This window comes from Mustela lutreola, chromosome 8, assembly GCF_030435805.1.
Source record: "Mustela lutreola isolate mMusLut2 chromosome 8, mMusLut2.pri, whole genome shotgun sequence".
NCBI classification, from domain to species: domain Eukaryota; kingdom Metazoa; phylum Chordata; class Mammalia; order Carnivora; family Mustelidae; genus Mustela; species Mustela lutreola.
In genome coordinates, this window is record NC_081297.1 from 131,258,975 (window position 1) to 131,273,988 (window position 15,014).

General features: G+C 39.4%; 1 protein-coding gene across 5 annotated transcripts in view; it reads left to right on the forward strand.

Moving 5' to 3' along the window:
- The window catches only part of ANO4 (anoctamin 4), a 469,407-nt gene that overhangs the window by 164,122 nt on the left and 290,271 nt on the right, over positions 1-15,014 (forward strand). The window lies entirely within an intron of this gene.

Sequence of the window (15,014 nt, forward strand, 5' to 3'; positions counted from 1 at the left end):
AAAAAGCAGACTGACTCATAGTGGGTTCTATTATTGTTCTTAAATTCTTTATAATCTACTTTTTTAGTGCCTGTACCCAGGGTTGGCTTTTTCTACCATGTCCTTCGTTTGTCACTGATGGTAAAAATTTTATCTATTGTAGGTGACAGAGCACCCAACTCAAAGTGCCTTGAGCAAAACAGAAGTCCAGAGGAATATCTAGCTTTAAGCATGATTTGGTCCAGGGATTCAAAATTTTCCTCTGGGCTGGCTTCCTTCTCAGGCAGGCTGTCTACTCTTGGGTACAAGGTGGCTGACAGTGTCGCTCCAGCCCTGTGAATCCCTTGCTCTGGGTCACTCCAGCAATAGTCCCAAAATATCACTCTAATACCATTATATGCTCACCATCGAGTCAAAAACAGTGGCCAAGAGGATATGAAATTCAAAGTGACCAAACTGGTCTAGGTCTCTTTTCCCCTTGTCACTATAACTTCCTCTTCCTTTAGGGTTAGATTTACGAGTGCAACGCCCCCCCTCCCTCCTCCTTCTCTCCCGTTCTCTCTCTCTCTCTCTCTCTCTCACACACACACACACACACACACACACACACACACACCCTTTCCTAATCTCTGCGTTTGCCTCAAAGCCTTTACTTGAGCAGATCTCATATTTCATGTGTGTGTGTGTGTGTGTGTGCGTGTGCATGTGTGTGTGTGTGTGTTCAGAAAAACAAAATAATGCCTCACAAAAGCTGCATTTTATTTTACCCTGTTGATGCTATATAAATCTGAGTCTCAGCATGAAACAGATGGAACACTCAAATTAGGATAATTTGAGAAGAATGTAATAAAGGGACCATTTGCAAAGGTGTAGGCAGGGTGTAAGGAAACCACAGGAACAGTATAGCACTCTGGGGCTTGTAAGTGCAGCTCTATTTACCTCCCCTAGGCCTGAAGGGGCGGAGGTAGATAGAAGCCTCTGGCAGACTTGTGCAAGAGGACACACCAGTTGTTGCTAGAAATGAGGATGTATGTTTGAGTCTGTTTAGGTCTAGAGACCATCTATATAACTGGCCTCCTGATGGCAGCAATTAACAACCTGACATCGCTCTCCTTTAGCTTTCCTGTCTTCTACTGGTGGCTCCCATTGGCAGAAACCTACCAGAAGCCACAGGGCAGAAGAGCCCATTGATATAACCCATCCAGGTCAGCCTCTTAGTGCATAGGACAGGATGGAGAGGGTGGAGAGAAGATCTGGAGGGACAGTGGGTGATACTCGGCACAGTTCATGCCTTTGGCCTCTCTGTATATCTGTTTATCTTTTGTCTAAGTGTAATGTTCTTGTAACCTTCACAGGGTTCTCAGCGAGTCTCATCCTATGGTTCATTGTTGAATAATGTCACTTCAGTGATGCTCCCTCCTCAAACCAGGAGCAAGGGAATAAAGGAACAACGCAAAGCACAGCTGCTGCAGTGCTGGATTCTGTTGCATGAGTTGTCTTTCCCCATGTCATGCTTTCTGACGCTTATTTCCTCCAGCTTCTCAGCTAGATAGGATAGGAAGAGAGAGACCCAAAACTTTTATTCCTGCAGAATCTCAGTTTTGGCAGTCTGTTTTTTCTTGGGTTGCTTCAGTGTTCCCTGGTTCCATGGAGGAGCACAATTCTCCGTGTTATATTAACAGCCCAGTTTCTACCCACTAATTGGGATTAGTCAGTGAGTCCTCTTGCCTGCTTAGTCATATGGCCAATTCAAGTGACCCAGAGCCACCTCAGCTTCCAACTCAGTGGAACTCTGGCGGTGTTTCCCGATTAGAAGCGTGTCACTAGGCTCTAAGGCTTCCCAGGTCAGATAGTCAAAGTTGTGGGGATGAAAAGCAAAATTTCTAGAAGTGGATTTTTCGGTATTAGGGTGGGAGTTAGGACAAGAATACTCTCACCTCTCTTCCTTGTTTCTGGACCAGTATATTTTGGGGGAGGAGGAGATAAATTATGTAAAATGCTGTTTACATGGGAAACATGGTAAGATCAGTAGTAGATCCATGGATGAGCGCGCAATGCTGCCCTTCTTTTGTCTCAAAATACATTCCTGGGACATAGGCAATGTTGGATAAGAGAACACAGCAATGGATAAGTCATGCTTCAAGTCCATGAGAGGTGGTACCGGCAGAACTGTTCTAGAGAATAATACGACAGATCTGTTGCCTCAGTAAAGGTATATCCTGTTTTTCCCAATAACTGAAAGCAAATTAATTCTGATTTTCTTTACTATGGGGATGGAGGGAAATAGCATTTTCCTGGTTAGTAACTGCATACCATATGCCACAGTCTGTTGATTTCTACAATAAAATACTGCGCCTGGAGCCGCAGTTGTGATTGGCAACGCCACTTGGTTCAGTTTGTGATTGTCTCCCAATAGTCTCCACAAACCATCTGGCTTTTTCTGAGTTAAATAAAGATAAGATAGGAATCCCCACCCTTTAATTCTTCCAGTCTTGGGTAGTAGCACCAATCCCTGCAGTTCCCCTACTTGTATGATTTTAGTTTATTCTTTTGGATGGAGTAGTCCTAGGAGTGTCTATGTAGCCCTCACTCAGTGAGTCAGTGAAACGGTGTGAGGGTTTTGCTAATTGATAAATATATCTGTCTCTGCTATACATTCCAGATCTGGGGAAATGGCCCTGGGATAAGTGTCTGGTCCACTGGAGCTACTGTGAGGTAGACTGAAGCCAAGACTCTTACCACATTATCTCCACAAGCTGCCTTACTTTGAATGAGGCAGTATTTCAGAGAGTGTTGTAATTCAGATCTGGTATCTAGTTTGTGGAAGTTCTGAGTATTTTTCCTTTCTCTAGTGCATAGTCACCTTAGAAACAGCCACAGGATCCTCCAGGGGAGGTCAAAGGGATAACTGAGGCAGCATTATAGGGTTATCCTCAAAAGGACTCAGGCTCTCCCTCTGTTGGGAAGCTGTGTGTTAGTGAATCTTGGTAAGAGGGTGAGAAGCCCTACTGTAATGACTGTATTAAATCTCAGCCTATCAGACCTAGAATTTTTCCTCTCCTATGTGTCAAGTAGCACCTTCGTAGGTCGATCTGATTTTCTTTCATTTCTTCAAATCTTGATCCTTGTGGATCAAGGCTCTAATTACCACTCATTCCTGCATTCATCTTGTCACTCTCAGTCAAGTACCACCATCTGGCTTCTACCATTCTTGGATCCCTTTATCTCCATTGAGATCAAAGAACTTGATTTCTTTTCAGCATTATCCCTGCCACTTTCCGTCTTCATCTTCAGAGGACAGCCACCATGAGCTTTTAAAGGGTGCCTCCCTTCCCAATCTTGGTGAAGGGTGGGAGTTCTGGTTAGGGATTGGTGATTGTTCATAACAAGGACACTTTAGCATCCCATCTCTTTAAGGTTTTAGACTCTTTCCCCTACAGTAGAAATAAGCTCCTTCAACTTCTGTCTAGGGCCAGATGGTATGTATTTTCTCAAGACACAAAATTTAGCAAATGTTTTTGCCAAAGACTAATAATTTTTGTTGTTCTGGTGGCGGTGGTTGTGGTGGTTTGTATGCTTATATTTTAATATTAAAACAACTAAAAATTATTCTTAGGTTGTGGACTATACCAAAACAGACAGAAGTCCAGATTTGGCCCAGAGGCCACAGTTCGCTGACCCTTACTGTACAGGATGGCAGGGAGATTTAAAGTGACATCATAAACTTAGGGCACCTTTGGGTCCAGGATTTAATTTGATGATATGTCAATTCACTGATGCCACTCTCTGATGCTCAGATAAAAACATGAAATCCTAAACATTGAGTGAGTGTACACTGTTGCTGAGTTAAACCAGACCAATGAATGTCCTTAGAAACTCAAATCCTCCCCTGGCTCCTGACAATACAGATTGGCAAGGTTCTAGAAGTGTTAAGCCATGTAAGCTGTCTGATACTTCTCTCTTCAGGCTTTACTAGGTTAGGTATAGACCTAGAGGTAATAAGAGGTGGTAGAAATGGGTTCTGGGAGAGAATGAACCATAAACGGCTTATTATGCAGGGAGAGGCTGATTTTGTTAGGGAGGAAATAGCTATCCCCATGTGCAGAAGGATTTTGTGGATTCAAAGTTTTTGCCTTTGTCTATGACCATTTATCAGGGTCACACACCCTGACCACCAGGACCTTACCTTAGTATCAAACACCTGTGTACAACCTTTATAATCTGGCCCTAGGCTTGTTCTTCAGCCATGTCTGTCCTGTGACTCTAGAAGATGAGTGATTGCTGTACTGTAGGAGATGTGTGGCTATGAGAAATTTCTCTCTTATTCACTTATGCTCTCGATTGTATAATCGCAGATTTCAATTTCTCATTTTTCCATTTATACACCTTCTAGGGCTGCGAGAAGAAGCAAGAGACTTGATAATATTTATAATCACTGCCATCACCATAGTAATAAAGTGCCTTGACTTCTTAACCTCCCAACACCTTCCCTTCCACCTGTATTTCATCTCATGCCACCACTGGTGACAACTTGAGTAACTGATGTCACCCTTGGCCTGGGTTGTTGGCCTTCCCTTTCCTTCTTTCCCTTTTCTCAGGTTTTGCCTGCATTTCTCAAATACACAAGAAATCTGATGCCAGAATCCCACTTCACAGTCTTTGTAGAAAGCAAATAGCTTGTTCCGATTAGGATAATTTGAGAGGAATTTCATAAAGGGATATGATGGGAGAGAGCAGTTGCTGGAATCTAATGCAGTTGTTACTATGTAGGAAGGGTTCCCAGAAGGGAAATAAAAAGATCCTAAGTTAAGGGATAGAGTCCACACCTTTGACATTGTCCTGTAATATTTGATGCAGTTATGCAGCCAATCTCATTTTAAATGTACCTTATATATAACTCCAGAGCATCCTATGACTCCTGTTTCTAAAAGTTCACAAAATAATTTTTTCACTTTCTTTAGACATCCTTATCAGGTTTTTTAGCTGATGGAATTCAGTTAAACAGCCTTGGCTGTCTATTGAAAAACTAAATGAATACAGTGAGGATTTTTCAGTTTTCATTAACTTTTTTTTACAGCATAGTCCTTGAAACATGACAGTTTGTCATTCCATAATTTGTAGGAATTTTTTTTTAGAAAACCATCCCGATCTATTTTCTTCAAATACCATCATAGCATAATTTATTTTAATCCCTTAGCCTGTGGGTCATTTTTATCTGATGATTACTTTCATTTAAATTTTAAATAGGGTTTGTAAGCTCTTCCCTTAGATACTGCAGGACAATAAATAAACTTTTATAGTGTGGCAGTGTGATCCATAGCTCAGGAAATCAATATCCTGGCTTCTATATGCATTAGTTCAAAGCAAGAAGTATTTTTTCATTTGTTCTTGAATAACTTTAGATTTCCAAACATAAAGTTCTACATTCTGTAAGTTAAAGATGTAGGTTCATTGGTTCTAAAGAAGTCTCCTTCTTCACAGTGTTGTTTTTCAGGTATTATTGGGATATGTTCTTATTTATCTGGAGAATGGGTCCTCTTAACTCTTCTGCATATCTCCTACCCAGTACTAGGAGATGACGAAAAACCTCATTTAATAGGTGGCATACAGGCCTCGTAACATTATTGTCCCCATATATGAGGTTATTAATTATTTCCTGGAAATCATTTTACTAGGGCAGTTCCTAGTCACCTCTCTCCATCCATCACTTTGTGATTACTGAGTTTTTATATCACCTTAAATTTTGATGAGCTGTTGCTAAAAGAAAGAAGGTCATTTATCATGTCTGTTTTATTGAAAGGACTAGACAAGACAAAGAGGAGCTACCTAAACCATTATGCCCATGAGACTTTCTAAGCCATGTTCTTCAAGAGATGAGAATTTTTTTAATCAAACTTTGTACAAAAATAAATGAAGGGGCGGGGGATGGGAGGTTGGGGGATTCAGGTGGTGGGTGTTGGAGAGGGCATGGATTGCATGGAGCACTGGGTGTGGTGCAAAAATAACGAATACTGTCACGCCGAAAAAATAAACAAACAAACAAACAAATAAATAAATAAATGGGGTGTTTGTGAGAAGCCCCTTTCTCTCCATGCCAAACTTTTTTGCACCTTTCGATATATAGCTTAAAAGTCTGCTTCTCTATGAAGTGTTTTTTTTTCTTTTTCTTTTTCTTTTTCTTTTTTTTTTTTTTTTTTTGAACCTGCGAGAAGCAATTAGCTGTTCCCAGAGCTGTGCACCAATGCACCTTGTATGCATTTCTGTTATAGCACTAAACACCTCTTGGTTTGTTAATGTATGTTTTTACAAGTCTTTCTCCTCCTGTAGAGTGAGCGCCCTGAGAGCACAGATTGTTAATTATTTACCATTCTGCACACAGGGCTGCTCAGTGCTTGATGCCTGGCTGAGTAAATTTTGAGCAGCAAGCTTAGCTGACATGTCTTTGCATTTATGTGGGATTGCTATTAATAACTCAACAGAATTTATGATGCATTGAGGATGTTGTTTTCCTAGTCTTGGCAGCCAAATGGTTACTGGATGAACTTTTTCAGTATTTTGCATTCATTCATTCATTCATTCATTTAGCATTGATTAAGCACCTATTAAATGCCAAGCTCTGACTTATGCTTTGGGAATTATAGAAGAGTAACTCCTTGTGCTGTCTTGCCCTTCTTTTAGTTAGGAAGAAAACATAAAAACAAAAAGTTGTATCACTGCACTATAGATGCTATCACAAGTCAGAGTGGGAACAAAGGAGTTGGAATGGAGCAGGGCAGCTGAAAGACAGGCACCAGCCCCCAAAGGAAAGTAAATGCATGATCATGAGGTCAGTTCCATTTTCTGAGCAAACCTGGCAAGCTGGTATAGTCAGGAACATGGGCTCATGTGTCCAGGTAACCATTTGTTTTTCACTGTATAATGCCAAATGATAATGAGGATTAGCTGCAGAACTAATACATATTATCAGCTAAGCAAGTCATTAAACATAAATGTAAATCCAATTAAGCTACTCTTTTAGCTTTAATAAACTAATATGTTACCGTAAGAACCTTGTTAATTTGTATGTTGATAGGAAAAAGCTACAAAAATGACCTGATTTGCACTTTAATTTATATTCAAGCAGCAGTGATTTTATAAAAATGGGACACATTGGCCATCTACAAAGTACTTAATATATGATTTCTACAAGTCATTTAAAGTGATTATCATATAATCCAAATGTTTCCCTGAGGTTCCTATAGGAAGTAAAGAATGTTTAGTACTAAGTACATAGGTCCTTTTTTCCCCCACCATCTATTAATGTAACAAACACTTACTAAGTGTTCACTATGTCCCAGCAAACAAAAAGACAAAAATCCTAAATTTACTCTTGACCTGACTCCTGAGGTCACATAGAATAATTACTGGAAAGGATACTTTCAGAGGCTCCTTTCAACATCCTGCAGCTGGGACACCTAAGCCAGTCTTTTGTGGGGCTCTCTCCTCTTGAAACTACATACACTCCAGAGATATGCTGCCAGAGAAGTGAGTTTGTGTTAATTAAAGTAACTGGTATGGCTATAGCAGATAAACATCAAAATCCCTGGCAAGATGGTGGAGAAGGAGGAGACCCTGTTTCAATAAAGTGAGCTAATTATCTACCAGAACACTCTGAACACCCATGAAATCAGCCTGAGATATAAGATTATACACTTCTGCATCTCTACAGGGGCAGAAGACGTCAGTGGGGAGGGAGTGGTGATTCCGATTGCTCAGAAGTGTTTCAGGGTGAACCTTGCCAGGATTGCGGTTGATATATTCAGCTATACATCCCCTCAACCACCTTTCACCAAAATTACTAGGGGGAGGAGCACCAAACAGGAAAAATTCAGCAACTGTGCCCTCTCCATCAGAACTATTGGTTATGGACATAAACAGTATGTCAGAAAGGGAATTCAGGGTAACAATTATCTGGGCAATGGCTAGGTTGGAGAAGACCATTAGTGACAATATAGACTCTCTAAGGGCAGATGTGAAAACCGCCTGGGAAGAAGTTAAAAATGCTATCAATGAGGTCTAATCTAATCTAAATACTCTAACAGCTAGGGTAACTGATGCAGAAGATAGAATTAGTGATCTAGAGGACAAACTGATAGAGAAAAATGATCAGGAGGAGGCATGGAAGAAACAGATTAGAAACCATGAAAACAGAATTAGGGAAATAAATGATGCCATGAAACGTTCCAATGTCAGAATTATTGGGATCCCTAAGAGGAAGGATAAAGAAAGAAGACTAGAAGATAGTTGAACAAATTCTAGATGAAAATTTTCCCAATCTAGGGAATGGAACCATTGTTCATGTCCTAGAGGAAGAAGGATCACCCCTCAAGATCAACAAATATAAAAAGACCTTGAGACACTTGATTGTCAGACTGATGAATCATAATTTTATTTTTTATTTTTTTTTAAAGATTTTATTTATTTATTTGATAGACAGAGATCACAAGTAGGCAGAGAGGCAGGCAGAGAGAGAGGAGGAAGCAGGCTCCCCACTGAGCAGAGAGCCCGATGTGGGGCTCGATCCCAGGATGCTGGGATCATGACCTGAGCCGAAGGCAGCGGCTTAACCCACTGAGCCACCTAGGCATCCCCATAATTTTAGACAAGAGCTCCTGAGGGTAGGTATAGGGAGGAAATTCCTTAGGTACAGAGGAATGTCTATCAGAACAATGTCAGACCTGTCCACAGAAACCTGGCAAGCCAGAAAGGGCTGGCAAGACATATTCAGGGCCCTAACTGAGAAGAAGATGCAGCCAAGAATAATTTATCCAGCAAAGTCGACATTCAGAATGGATGGAGAGACAAAGAGCTTCCAAGACTGGCAAGGTTTAACAGAGAATATAACCACCAAGCTGACACTACAAGAAATATTAAGGGGGGGGGGATCCATAAAAGAAGAAAGAACCCAAGAGTAACGTAGAACAGAAATTTACAATCTATAGAAACAAGGACTTCAGAGGCAACATGATGTCAATAAAAAACATATCTTTCAATAATCACTCTCAAGGTGAACGGCCTAAACACTCCCATAAAATGGCACAGGGTTGCAGATTGGATGAAACAAAGTACCCGTCCATATGCTATCTACAAGAGACCCATTTGGAACCTAAAGATATATCCAGACTGAAAGTGAAGGGATGGAGAAGCATCTTTCATGACAACGGGCCAGAAAAGAAAGCTGGTATAGCCATTCTTATATCAGATAAATTAGATTCTCAACTAAAGAGTGTAGTCAGAGATAAAGAAGGACACCACATCATTCTTAAAGGGTCTATCCACCAAGAAGATCTAACAATTGTAAATATTTATGCCCCTAATATGGGAGCTGCCAACTACATAAAACAACTGCTAATCAAGATAAAGAGTCATATTGATATGAATACATTAATAACAGTGGATCTTAACACACCACTCTCACTAACAGACAAATTATCCAAGCAGAAAATCAATAAAGAAACAAGAGCATTGAATGACACATTGGACCAGATGGATTTCATAGATATATACAGAACATTCCACCCTAAAACAATAGAATACTCATTCTTCTCAAGTGCACATGGAACTTTCTCCAAAATAGACCACATACTTGGTCACAAATCAGGGCTCAACCAATACCAAACGATTGAGATTATTCCCTGCGTATTCTCAGACCACAATGTTTTGGAACTGGAACTCAACCACAAGGAAAAGTATGGAGGGAACTCAAGCACTTGGAAACTAAAGACTACCCTGCTTAAGAATGTTTGGATCAACCAGGAAATCAAAGAAGAATTTAACAATTCATGGAAACCAATAAGAATAAAGACACATTGGTCCAAAACCTGTGGGATACAGCAAAGGTTGTCCTAGGGGGGAAATACATAAGCATCCAAGCCTCACTCAAATAAAAAGGAAAAATTCAGAATACACAGCTCTCTTTATACCTTAAAGAACTGGAAAATCAACAACAAATTAAGCTAACCCCACACACAAGAAAGGAAATAATCAAGATTAGAGCAAAGACCAATGAGATAGAAACTCGAGATATAGTAGAACACATCAACAAAACATCAGAAATTATTATCAACAGAAATTATTATGAAGTCATATTCCAATAAATTAATCATCAGAAATTATCATCAACAGTTATATGCCAATAAGTTAAGCAATATGGATGAAATGGATACATTCCTGGAAACCTATAAACTTCCAAAACTGAATCAGGAAGAAATTGACAATCTGAATAGACCATTATCTAGTAAGGACATTGAAACAATGATCAAAAACTTCCCCCCAAAGAAGAGCCTAGGACCTGAGGGATTCCCTGGGGAATTCTACCAAACATTCAAAGAAGAAATAATACCTATTCTCCTGAAGCTGTTTCAAAAAATTGGAGCAGAAGGAAAAATTCCTTTCTTGTTGCTATTATTATTATTAATTACATTATCCACAATTACCATTTATTGAGCACCATCTTGCAATAAGAATTTTACACTAATTGCCTCAAAATTTTCACAACATCTCCATTTACCCCTTGGCTCACTGGCACGTATATATTGTGCTGCTCTCATTAGCCAAGTATGAAGCTAGGGTGGACACAGTAGTAAAAATTTGATCATATTAGGGATATATATTTTGATAGGATTTTTTTGACATACTACATCTGCTATAAACAGTAGAGGAATCAAGAATGACTTTCAAGTTTGGGCATGAGAAACTGGAAGAATGTTGTCATTTGCTGAAATCAAGGGATTGAGGCAGGGGCAGAATATGGGGAAATGCAGAAGTTGTTTTTTGGGGGGCGGGTGCTTATCAAGTTTGAGATCTCTCCTAGTCATGCTGCCAAGGTGGCAGTTGGATAAAGAAGTCTGGAGCTTAGGGGTGCCTGGGTGACTCAGTTGGTTAAGTAGCTGACTCGATTTCAACTCAGGTCACTGTCTCAGGGTTGTGAGATCAAGCCCGGCATCAGACTCTATGCTACTCATGGAGACCGCTTAAGATTCTCTCTCCCTCTGTCCCACCCCCACCCCTGCTCACGTCCTCTCTCACTCTCTCTCAAAAAAAAAAAAAAAGAGGAAAAATTCTGGAGATTAGCAAAGGTTGGGACTAAGGATTTAATTTAGATGTCATCAACATAGATATGGCTATTAAGCCAAGAGAGCAAATGAGAGCCTTAGAATAAAGGCATAGATAGAAGAAAATGGTTTGGGTTGGTGTTTAGGGATCCTCTAACTTTGAGGAAGGAACCAGAGCCAGCTTGGGGTATGTGACTTTCACAGGTGTGTACACAGGGCTCCTAAGCTTTAAATGGTCCATGTTTGGTTTAAAGGTTTACTATTGCTATCTGGGAATTCTTAATTTTTTAAGGACCCCACATTTTGATTCTTCAGTGGGTCAAATAAATTATATATAAATTCATCAGTCCTAGGAGAAATTCCATGTGAAGCAAAGGAAATTGAATGTGGGGTCCTGAGGACAAGGCAAGAAATGGCTTTTAAGGTGGAAGATGTTGTGAGAGAATCAAGGAAAATAAAGACAGAGAAGTAACTATGGGTTTTGACAAGATGGAGATTGCTGGTGACTCTGACAAGAGGCACCGAGTGGAGTGAAAAGGGCAGAAATCCCACTGATATTGGCTGAGAAAAGAATGGTCTTAGAAGAATAGTCAGGTAGCTGACTCTACCTGCAGGTTTGTGGTGGGCAGGGTGTAGGGAAAAGTGATGGTAGCTGGAAGGGGATGCTGAGTCAAGGAATGTTTTTGAAAGTAAAGGATGTTTATCTGCAATGTGAAGAACTCAGTAGACGGGGAGACACTGGTGATGCAGTGAGAAAGGGAAGAATGGTAGGGGAAAGTTCTTGAGTAGGTGAGAGGGAGCATGTGGAGGACAGGTGAGGGGTGATTTTAAGAATAGACATCTTCATTTCAAAAGCAGAGAAGGCCTAGCCCATGGATTCCGGTAGGTTGTCAATTGAGAGTTGGTTCTAGGCTGAGTACCTCTTTTTTTTTTTTTTTTTTTTTTAAACAGAATCTGTGGTAAGGTTAGTAGCTGAGGTGTTGGTAGAAGGTATCATGGGTTTGGTGAGTCACTTTGGAGAACTGACAAGTTAGTTTACTATGAAAAAGTAGGATCTGGGGGAGATCTTGTGCTGAGGTCCCATTTGAGATTTTGCAAACATCCATGTCAGTCAACATGGTTGAATGACCTTTTTTCAGCATCTTTCAAATTGTTCAGGTGCAAGTCTAGAGTAGAAGAATAGTGGGATTTAGACAGAATTGGTTGTTATTGTCCTTGTTTTACAGATGAAGAAACTGGGATTCAGAAAACTTGCTAGTGATTGGCAGAATTCAAATGTAAATCTCTGACTCCAGACCCCAAGTTCTTGAGTACTATGCCATATTTCAGAGATGTTCTTGTTAATATGCACTAATCAATATAGGTTCTATAATATTTTGCTCCTCCCCCAGCAGTGAGTAGGTGGGTAATAGCATAGTTTGTATCTCAGTTTTTTTCTAGTGTTATCCAAAATGTCATGCTTGGGTGCCTGGGTGGCCCAGTGGGGTAAGCCTCTGCCTTCGGCTCAGGTCATGGTCTCAGGGTTCTGGGATGGAGGCCCACATCAGGCTCTCTGCTCAGCAGGGAGCCTGCTTCCCCCTCTTTCTCTGCCTGCCTCTCTGCCTACTTGTGATCTCTCTTCCTCTGTCAAATAAATATATAAAATCTTAAAAATAATGTCATGTTTTTCAGCTAGTCAACAAATCATGGGCTTTAGAATTAAAGGATCCATTCAACATTTATTGAGCACTTGTGGTATGCCAAGCAATATGGAAGGTGCTGAGGAGATAGTAGTGAATTAATCTTAGTCTTATCCCCATGGAATTATAGTCCATTGAATTCAGTGATATAATATATGGACAGTGTTGTGTCCAACACAAGTTGGGCACTTGATACACGTTAACCTTTGCCTTCTTTATGTGGTTGTCTTCAAGTAACTGATGATACTTCTTGTTGAGAATGTAAACAACCAGGGGGAATTTGTTCCATTTCCTGATCAGATACTAAGTGAGGGTCCCTATTATATGTAAATATCCAACTGTGTTACCACTTAAAAATTGGTTCCCTCCCAGCCAGATCATAATCAACAATTTGGAGCCAAGGCAAGACTCCTACTGAGTTGATATTCTCTCTCTCTCTCTCTCTATATATATATATATATATGTATAAATATATATATATATATAAATATATATATATACACACACACCCCTATAATATATATTATATATATAAATTATATATAGAGAATATATGTAATATATATAATTGTTATTTTGTATATTATATATAAAATAACATTTTTTAAAGCAATAGGAATAAACACAAGTTAGCATGATTGCCTGTTGGCAGTAATCCCTGAATAGTGTTATTGTCTAGTTGGCAGTTAGGTATTTTATTGTATTTTATTTTATAATGAAAGAAGCATCAACTTTTTGTGGTTTATTTGATCTCTTAGCCCAATGAGAATTCTTTAAGTGAAGTGAATCAACCATCGATAGATCTTAAATTTTACCCTCTCATGCTGTGATTCATCGGTCAATATTATTTCTGAGCTCCAGACCTTGAAATCTCTGTCTGTGGTACTTGAATTTATGTTTCCCAAGAAGCCAAGCCTTGGGATGGTGATTGTTTTATAACACAAATGAGGGTAGATTTTGTACTCCCGGAGGAGGAAGTATTTTGTCTTTCAGCCCTGCATCAAAGGGTCTATTGCAGGAAAGTTTGTAAAATGAATGAAGGAATGGACTCACAGTGGGGAAAAGGGCCCATTTGGTATTAATGTTTTTGAGTTCAATGCCATAAATCTCACTTTCTAAAAGTGCTAGTACTGTTAAAGTTTCTGATAGGGAAACAAGCCATTGAAACATAACTTCGTCAATATTAGAAATATTATTCACTCTGCTTAGCTTCTTATTTTATACATTCCTGGTTTTGTAGAAATCATGTCGTAGATAATGTAGTAAGAAATTAAGAATTTTGGAGACCTATAGATTAGTCTCAACCTCCTCTAGTGGAGCTGATGTTGATAGTTTTAGATAAATAACTGTGAGCTCCAGCTTCATTTGGGAATCAGGGGTAGGATTAGAGCATATGAATGTATTTGTGCTCTACCTGTAAGATCAGGCATCCCTCTGGGCTGAGATCAGATCGTCTTCTTTTGCATCTATTATAGCACTCAGCACAGTACTAGGCACATTGTAAATATGTAATAAATATTTGGTGGATTAAAAGTTAAATTTTGAGAAAGATATATATATATATATATATATACTTTCAAGTACACAAAAAGTGTCTATATATATATAGACACTTTTTGTGTACTTGAAAGTTGCTGAGATCTTAACCATTCTTACCACACGTTAACTATGTGATATCATGGATGTGTTAATTACATCTTGGTAATCATTCTATAATGGGTAATACTGAGTGCTTACTACACACAGGTACTGTTGAAGGCACATGACACAATATTGTGAAGGCACAAGCTTCACAATAACTCTTTTGAGGTCGATTTTTTCATTATCTTTTGTTGACATATGAGGAAACTGAGGCATAGAAGTGCCAGGCCACAGTCCAGACTTGAATCCAGAAAATCTGGCTCCAGAATTTTGTCCTAATCACTATGCTCTATTGCAGTATGAAAAATATATTGTAGTATTGTAAGTCTGAAGTTAATTTATAAAATAAAAAGTTACATCAAAACTTAATTCTCATTTCATATCTAAAGAGCAGCATGGATCACTGCTTCTCCACTTCAGATTAAAAAAAAAAAAAAATGCCTTGACTATATTTCTTCCCAGTGATGTGATTTTTTTGTGAGGTGAGTAATTTAAGGTCACTGCCAGTGGATCCTCACCACCGCTGTGCATTTGCAAGACCTCACTAAAACTCATTGGTATGTTGAGACCCCTGGGTGGCTCAGTTGGTTGTATGCTTTTGGCTCAGGTCATGATCCTACAG